At 40.0% G+C, this 9,619-nt stretch overlaps 1 long non-coding RNA gene across 1 annotated transcript in view; it reads right to left on the reverse strand.

The window, feature by feature from the left end:
• Nucleotides 1–3,083: 3,083 nt before the first annotated feature.
• Nucleotides 3,084–9,619, reverse strand: part of LOC101862492 — an 8,369-nt gene continuing 1,833 nt past the window's right edge. Inside the window, exons 2-3 of the long non-coding RNA XR_220338.3 lie at nt 7,214–7,364; nt 3,084–3,360 (exon numbers count right to left, since the gene is read on the reverse strand). This is a non-coding gene — a long non-coding RNA (uncharacterized LOC101862492). The remainder of the gene's footprint in view (nt 3,361–7,213; nt 7,365–9,619) is intronic.

The following is a 9,619-nucleotide window of genomic DNA, read 5'->3' on the forward strand; positions in this document are numbered from 1 at the left end:
CTGTTTGCTGTGCCTGCAAGACTATAAATTAATTACTATAATAGATTTACAATTTACACGTACCGGTACCCAGAGTAGTGATAAAAATTACCTTATAATGTAAGAACCCTAGAAGAATGGGAGTATTTCAGGAAATCTAGAGCTTTTTGCCAAGCTCACAACTTGGGACCCTTTCTCTCTAATGCCTGGCCTCTCCTATTTGCTCTTGAGAGAATTTACTGACCATTCGCCATAAAGTTTGACGAATGGTATTTTGTTTACCAATCATAATTTAAGAAAGATACCTTATTCTCTTTTCCTCATATAGTCGAACCTGCTAAAGTTCTGACTACTAACAATAACAGCCATCTGTCAGATGGCGTCAATATCATAGAAATGGGCAAGGGACAAAAAAAAAACCCCAACCATCTGTACAATTGAGCACTTTTCCCTTCCCTTCTGACATTTTGTTCTACAATGTCCAACTGAACTACCTGTCTCTAACTCTAAGATGACCACTTTTCTCCCCGACTATAGTTGGCCCATTGAGTTAAGTAGACCTGCATGTTTGCCGACAATCGTCTGAAATCCGACAATCGCGACCCGACCCGCGAACCGGCCGATGCTATCGCTAGGCCCGCCTAGTATCAGTCAATGTGCGTAGTGCGAGGCCTGGCCGACTGCCAGCGACCCCTTTTTTCCCCGTCGGCTTCGTCGGCACTTTCGTTTTCGTGCCGACCGTCGACGCGCGCACCGCCGACTGCCGACGTCGGCGTTTCCGACATAATTGTCGGAACCTAAGTAGAAATGCGAATACGAAAAAGGACGACAACTTAAATTATCTACTTTCAGTTTCGTGCTCGAGCGGCCATTTTCAATTTCGTTTGTTGACTAATTCAATTGTTCAGATCGTGTGGGTTCATTCAAGTCCGACTCTCTTGTTCTAATAGAATCTAGATCTAGATTTATATAGAGATCATTATAGACCTCAATGGAGGATTCATAATCCAATTCTATTGTGTCAAACCCTATCATAGGTTGTGCTGTAATATTAATATTGGTAAAAATAAGCATTTCATCAGGTGCGTGAATTATTTATTATTATTATTATATTTAGATCTATAGTCTAGATTCTAGATCTAGATCTAGCTAGATCTAGATCTAGAATCTAGACTCAGCTGAGTCCCTCTGTTCGGAATCGGATGCGGATTTCTAGTTCAAAGCCTAGAATCTATTCCTATTCACTTGTTCTTCAGGATCTAGATCTAGATTTTTCTAGATCTAGATTTATTTTTTAGATTACTAGTCTAGTAGATCTAGATATCTAGATCTAGATCTATAGTCTATATGGAGGATTCGTATTCCAATTCTATTGTGTTATTGTATCAAACCCTATAGCAATGTAGATGTAAGCCATATAGATAAAATTTAGATCTAGATCTAGATCTAGAATCTATATGCTCCTTGTTTGTTTTGGAGTGTGGTTTTTTAATTAATTTTTTTTTTCATTTAGTACTTGTTTTGGCCTTTTTACATGCGAATCCCTTTAAGATGAGGCCCGATGCAGGTTCTTTTTGGGGTAGGGTTAGGGTTAGGTCTCTTCTTTATTGTGTTTGTTGGGGTGGTCGCTCGTTACTCGGATGTCCTTCCTTATGACACCCACTAAGGCTTTTTTTGGGGGGGGGGGGGGTTGCGCAAAATTTTCAGACAATCTGGTTGAGGCTCACATGCAGGTCTAGTTAAGATACCACTGTTACATCTCGCAAGATTTTTTTTTAATGAACTAAGAATGCAATTTCAAAACAACAAAAAAAGAAAGAACTGGACTATTTTCTCTGCATTAGGTGATCATTGTCATTAATGTCATGGTTTCTGCAACCTTTCTGCTTACTTACTGATCCCATAATCCACAAGGATCGTACGGGTGCTGTAAGATGATAGAGAGCCTCGTCAGGTACCTCCACTTTTCACTTTTTTTTGCCAGCACACGAGTTTGGGCGAAGGATTTCCCTGTCAACTCCGCAATGCTGTTGGTTAACCTCTTCCAGTGCCTTCCTCAGCAACATAAGCACTTCTAACTTTGTAACAGAACAATGGCATTACTGTCTGGTGGTATAGTATGGGATACCAGTGTCTTGTGAGGAATATGCAGCAGCAACAGTGTGGAGAGACATTCAATGTGGAGAGACATTCAAACTTTTTCTTTCGCAGCCCACCTAAATTGTTTTCATTCTCACTATACCACCCCCTTTGAAATGAAGATTATGTAACCAGAAATGACATGCGACGCTTGAAGTAAAAGTTTCTCTCCATTGTTCCAGTACCAATTCCATGGTAATCCCCCTATTTCTAACTCACAAATCAGACCTTTCAAAACACAAGTAGTTTCAGTGATTTCTGGTAGTGGTAGTTCCTGTTAAACATGTCCTTAAAATGTAGGTGTTTTCACATCCCCATGACACAATTTACATCATTTAGGAGGCGGGCTTCCAACCCTGCCTATCACTCAGGGACAATTTGGGCTGGGAGTGAGGGACACAACATCACAGCAGAAAGACCAAGATACAGAATAATAATTTTCTGCCTACTTCAGAGGGAATCAGACTCGGGTTTCCTACATGGCACAGCAAAGCGCTTAACTGTTACAGTTACACCAGAGCACTGGTAAACAGCTCCTTTACTTTATAGAAAAGTGACATGTAATACAATAAATGGTCGCTTTTAAGGACAAGCAGGCTAACCCAGATTTCAGGGGTTTCCAGAAATCTTGACCTAAGCCAAAAGTGGGCATTTCCCTACCTATAGCAGAAGTTTGGCTTCACTTGTGTGTATATTTGTTTGGTTATAGAGAAAAATCTTGTTTTTTAATGAAACTGAACAAGGGGCAAAAACTTTACCTTCGATTATCTCAGAACAGCATTTTCTGGGATCGCCCACTTGTCCTCAAAAGCGACCAAATGTACTACAATTTTACTGGACACTGGCGTTAAATTATAAGTATAAGCAGATCTCGGAAATAAAACAACCCAACAAAACAATACGAAAATAAATTAAATTATCAAATAGTGACAACAAAGAAATACAACATTGAATCAACGCAGAACTCTGAGATCTGTTAAAGTTTAATTCCTTTGGAACAGAGATGCCTTGACTATGTACAAATGGGAGCAGCTGTACATCGATCTATGGAACTTGACGACATAATCTCTCCGACAAACATTCACCCCGCCAACACATAAGGCAAGAGACCGCACACACATTTTAACTCCTCTGCAGGGATAGATGGACACTGCAGGCTTTGTCACACATTCTCCACATGACAGCGTAGGCTGGTTGTTGATATGCAATCACATTAGAACACATTTTGGGCTATCCACGGACCTGAAAAAAAGGAAGAAAAGAATTTGTCAGTCAAAAGATAATACCCAGCACACATTGCCCATTTGATAGAGTTGGGGCCGGCCAAGGGTACTTTTTTTTAAGTAGAGGTTTTACGGCGCTCGCAACTGCATATGGTCATGAGCGCCAGAAGATTAGATTAGAGGTGTTACAACAGAGTAACAAACATAAAAAAGAAGAAGGGGAGATAAGGACGACAGATGTTTGATAGGAAAGAAGAAGCAAACCACAACAGAGCACCTGCCAACCACCCACCAAGCCAAGAGTTTCCTTCATGGAGTGGCAAAATCTGCCATTGTAGCAGTAGTACATTTTTGTAGCACAATAATCAGATCCTCCAAAAACATCCATGTTAGATCTTTTAAAAACTGTTGGCCCAGTCTTGAAATGAAAGCAATGAAGCGGTACAACAAAATAAACTAGTGCACAGCATGTTTCAAGCAGCCTATGCAAGAGCATTGGTCACGGCGTCACTTTTCGCCCGATTCTGTTACTTTTAGTTCGCGTGACTCAGCAGCCCGCCGGAGCTCCCCGGCTCGGGGTCACGGGGTTAATGAGCCCTGAAGCGACTTTGCCGGTGTCGGTTAGGAAGTTCGCATTTTTTACTATGTTTAAAACGATATAACTTCTTCCCCATCCCACATAGCAAACCATTACGCGGATGTACTAAAAGCTCAATGTCTTGAGATTTATTCTGCATTAGAATGGTTAATTTCTGTGCCTTAGTTTTTGTTCAAGACAAGTGTTTGTAGAGTACCCAATTTGTCCTATTATAGTTACAAACTTATGAATAAATGATTGTTAATTTTAAAAAGGCACGACAGATCGCTCCAAACTCTGTGTTAAACTGACTACGAATATCATGTCTTTTACCATGAGAAATCTTAAATCTGCGCAAGTAGAAATAGTCAAGTTATAAGAGAAGAAAGATGCACATCTGCATTTTTAAACTAAAGACGATCAGCGTTAGCTCTTATTTTACTATCAAACAAGAAAAAGTTACTCTGCGTTTGTTCATGAATCATGCTGTGTCTGTGGCAGCCTGCATACAACTAAAAAGATATAATATAGAATCTAAGCAATTAAAAAAAACCCAAAACCGTGTAAATACATGGGTAGAGATAAACTTCTTGTATGGAATAAAAATGACAGCTAACACATTCATTCTTAGTTTTTGCGTCGGAAATATGCACGGACACAATTATGAATGTAAAGAAATCAGTCACATTGTCAATTATTGCAAATGGTCACAGAAACGAAAAATAAAGCTGGAAAAGTCTGGTACTGATTCAGTGTCCCTGGAAAGCTAGAAATTATTCTTATAACCCAATTACGAGAAGTCATCCCTATTATTCAGTCAACTAACAAAACCTAGACTTAGCGTTTTAAGAAAAGTAAGGAATTTCTGGAGTGTAACGGATGCTGTTCATGTATTAGATCTACATTGAAGATGTATTCTAGCACTAAAATCGATTTGTACTTTTCATAGAGAAACTTCATGGTGACTTTTATAAACTTTCGAGAAAATATGCGAAAATTCACGATTATATTAGACACATAAAGTTGTATTTGGAGGAATTACTTCATAGCGAATTGAGTGCCCGATGGATAAAGTTGCAACATTACAGCTTTCTATTATATGCGCAGATATCATCTTTTCTGAGTATCTGCACCAATGCTATGTCGTTCATGTTCAAAAAGTTCGACAGATTTTGACGAGGCCTTTTTTATATTGATTTTTTTTTCATTCACGCTAGTCAAAAAAAAAATTACAATTTAGCATTGCCGACTCCAGCGCGTCTAACGAAATAACCATACAAGTTACAACGTCCGTTCTTTTTTGAGTCTCAAGAGCAGAAATGCAAGCTTTGGGTGCACTAAATGAGAATTACCATAAATACAAGGATACACCTTAAATTGTACGTTGAAAAGTACCAAAAATTAAGTCGGCCCATACATAGCGGCCACAGGGAGCTGACCCGCATGACCCCGACATGATAAGGCGCTCGGCGGAGAACCCCCTGCGGCAACTAAAATTCCACTGCCGGTGCGCCGTGTGGTACAGTGTTAAGAGAAAAAATAATAATGCCTCAATCTATCCCGTAGAGGCACCATGATCCGGTTTGAGTGAGAAAAACTATTACTAACCCACTTGTGCCTTGTTTTTTTTTACCACCCAAAAAAAAAGATACCTGATGGTTAAATAACTAGATTCTACATGATTCATATCATCACTCCATTGTCAACATCTCTCTGCGTTGCATAATAATAATTATGCAGATATTCTTTGTGGATAAAGAATAATAAGGACCCCTAACTCCAGTGGTGGTCAGGATGAGTATGAGTCAGTACAATCGGCTCCTGTTTTAACAACATCCTGTACAAGACAATTACCTGTACAAATGGCCACCCCCCCCCCCCCCCCCTCCCCTCCTGCATTTTTAACATGATAATGACACTACAACTACAACTACCACTTTTTCTCTTCAACAATGGATGGCCGTCTTGGACAAGTCAGACTGTACAAGCCAGTGGTAGGACTGACTGCAAATAAAATACATGTACTGTTGACAACACAATGTGGAGAGGTGTCAAAGTCAAAGACGTGAACTGTTAACAAGAGAGAGTAAAATTAGAAGACAAAAATGGTAACAATTAAACAACAGACAAAACATTCTTCACTTAACCCTAACTCTGGCAGATGTTTTCAATAGGAATGGCAAGGCTAATCAGCCAAACGTGCACATGCTTTACAAATGAGACAAATCCAATTTATAAACTTGTATCAAATAATAACCCAACAAAAGTATGTAGCCTACTTTCTGAAAATTTATTGAATGAACTTTTATATTTTGCCCTTGAACATATGATTTGATTTAATTTACAAGGGGTTATGTAACTTTGAAACCCAAGATTGCTGACATAAAAAATGTACATGCTCATTAGCATATATATATAATATACCAATCTAATGTGTATCGTGTTATGAAAAATGTGAGATAGCAGAAATATAGGTTTTTCAGTAACCTTTCAGAAAATGTATAGGTATATATAGCTTTGAGAAGAACAGGTAATGAGGTATAATGACTGTTTCAATTTATCATTTTGTCACGTGGTCTGTTTCGAGCGCAACTGATACTCACAACTTCACATCATGCTCTACATTAAAACACTCTAAGTACAGCCATATATGGTTTTCAGCAATCTGCTGGTAGTCTGTAATAAGTAGTTGAGCAAAAGAAACCTACTTTATTCTATAACTCTCCCTTTTCTGTCCCTCTTAGACTCCCAAAGGTAGTGTTCCATTTGAAAGAGAACTTGTGTCAGGATGAGAACTGGTATCACCATCGTCTGTCAGATCTAATCCCAATTCTTGACTGAACACCAATAGATCCACCACTAACGGTGTCTGAATTACTTTCCCTAGTCAATTCAATTTCACAAGTATCCAACAGAGATTGATTTTTGGCTATTTTAGACCCACATGAGTAGCACAACAAGTGATAGAACTACACTGGCTTGCGTTCTGACAAACAAGCTTTCAAAACATCCCTCTGTTTCGAAAGGAAAATACTCGTCCCCCAAGCCTGAATAGTAAATATATTCTGACAGTTGGAGGTTAGCTGTTAGCCTTTTAGCCAATCAGAAATCACTCTAGGAAGCCCCAAATATTTAGTTGGAAGGCAGAAGCAGCAGTTTAATATATATGGTCCTTTGAGATCAGCCCTGCCAGTTTCAATTTTCAGGGCAGGAAATCGGCTGATCTAATCGGCCCTTGCCAAAATTAGGGTTAATCAAGTAGATATATATGATATAATATGTATAATAGACCCACCTGCACGAATTAATCCACAAATAACTGCAAAACCAACCACATTCTGGAGAGTAACTAGGCGTGCCATCTTGGTCTCCTCTTCCATTTTCTTTTTCTCATCCTCACCGTCACCACCAGTTGGTCTTTGTAGGCGAATCATTGTGCTGATTTTCTGAGGAGAAACAGAATCTTTTATAAAAATACAGAGTTCACTTTAAACTGAACATGATTACCGTACCTAATCTGAAAACGGCTTCAAAACCCAAAAAAAAAAAGAATCCAAAATCTTTTATTTCTTCTTTTTTTTTCTTTGTAAGAAAGAACTTTATCCGTCAATTAGACAGAATCCCCCCATTTGTAAACCAAAAAGATAGAGAGGATTATGTCGACAAATCTTTACACATATATACAACAATCAACTCTCAAAAGATGCAAATCATCAATAGAGTCTTTCGTGCTTCAGTTTACATAGTAATAGTTGTAACAGAGTTCTAGGCACCTGAAATATCATAAAAGTGCCAAAGATTAGGCAAGTTACTTGAGAGATTACCATTATAATATACAAAGTTAAAAAAGGAGGGGAGATGGACGATGGGTTAGACAGGAGGAAAGAAGCAAACCACACCAGATCGTCCACCAAGCACCCACTTCAGATTAATATATAGCGAAACAGTAGAAGAAAGAGACACGAAAACACACAGTGCGGATTGTGGGTATAGATCTGAGGTTTAAAATAGGTTTCCCCTTTTTTTCATTGTCCAAAAGTTCATCGCTCAGCACACATCTACTATTAATTTCACCTTAAAAATGCTTTGCTGTCACATCTCGCCGATCGGAGATGTTTGTCGCCCAGTTTCTTTGGATTTTCCCCAAAATGCCTTTGCCTTTGATGGCAAGGGTTTTTACATATATATATATATATATGAGCCTTGTGATGGCAAAGTGTTAACAGGTAACACAAGGCCTGGTATCTGCTCTAAAAAGAAAGGAGTCACCTCTGCCTAGTGGCACGCTATTCTTCCTTTCCTCCCCTACTCAGGTTTAGAACTACGTCCTCACCCTTCGACAGCCCACAATCGACTAACGTCTCTTATCAGGTTTTTCAGTCATCACGACCATGCTACCGTGCCCTTTGACCCACGACCCTGACACCTTGAGGCTAATCACGTGGTCCACTATTCTTATTTGCTCCTGACTCTTGCTACTGCTAGGCTAGGCCTAGCGTACTCCTGGTCCGGCAAAGTACAATGGGGGGGGGGGGCAAGAGATGCGCACAAGAGCTCTTTTGCATTTATAATTGCAACCCCCTCGGCCCTGCTCGCAACTTGGCGAGTGCTGCGAAGCAAGGCTCGGCCTGTTCCAACTCTAAAATTAGATCTACCCCGATTGTCCGCTCATGACGTGTGTGAGTGTTTTTGAATTATTGTTGCCAGAGGGGTAGGCCCCCCCTGAAATAAAGTGCCGTAACATCTAAAGTAGGAAGTGGCTATCCTCACCCGGCTTGAGAATAAAAATACGATCGACCTCTCACCCCGGGTGAGACTTGCCAGCTTCGGCTATTCTCACCCGGTGTGAAACAAGACCTGTTTTTCCTAATTTTGGAATACTGTCTAGATCAGTTTGGATTATCAAATTGATAAAAGCAAAGAAAAAATGACATTATAGCACAAAAGTGTAAGCTAATTTGATCGTCTACAAAGATGCTATGGCTATTTCACTTTTCGAATCGAGCCGAACTACGCGGGTCGCCATTTTGTTTTGCCCAGAAGTTCTCGCAAGATCTACTCCTCCCCTCTCTTTCTGAATACTGTCTATCGGTGTGGACAATCAAATAGACCGAAACAAAGTTAAAATTTAAATGATGTTAAAACACAAAAGTAAATTAATTTGGTCATCTACAAAGATGCTACGGCTATTTAAAAATTGTTCGAATCGAGCCAAACTACGCGGGTCGCCATTTTGTTTTGCCCGAAAGTTCTCACGCTGCTCCTCTCTCTCTCTCTCTCTACTGCCCACAGACAAAATTGCACATATTAGGCTAACAGTAGTAATGGAACGTTTGTTCACGACACAGAATTCTACAATTCTGTTATCACAGTGTAGAATTCTGTAGTTCAGGGTGAACGCTACACTGGTTGGCCTAGGCTATTATAACAGTGAACGCACACAGGGTGAGAATAGCCAAAAGACTCGCCTGCGCTATTCTCACCCGTGAGAATAGAGGTGGCCTCTAAACTAACCATTTGCGACGTTTTTCAATGCCAAAATCGTGTTCAGGGCCCTAAAAAACCTTAACTCACTTCAGACGGGTCACACAACAGTTGCGTGACCCCCGCCATGACGCTCGCGTCGGGTCTCACAAGCCCTGCGTGACCAACTTTGGAATTTTTTTTTCGCTCTACAAATCACGCACGGATCGCGAGACCC

Source organism: Aplysia californica, unplaced genomic scaffold, assembly GCF_000002075.1.
Source record: "Aplysia californica isolate F4 #8 unplaced genomic scaffold, AplCal3.0 scaffold00112, whole genome shotgun sequence".
Lineage (NCBI taxonomy): Eukaryota > Metazoa > Mollusca > Gastropoda > Aplysiida > Aplysiidae > Aplysia > Aplysia californica.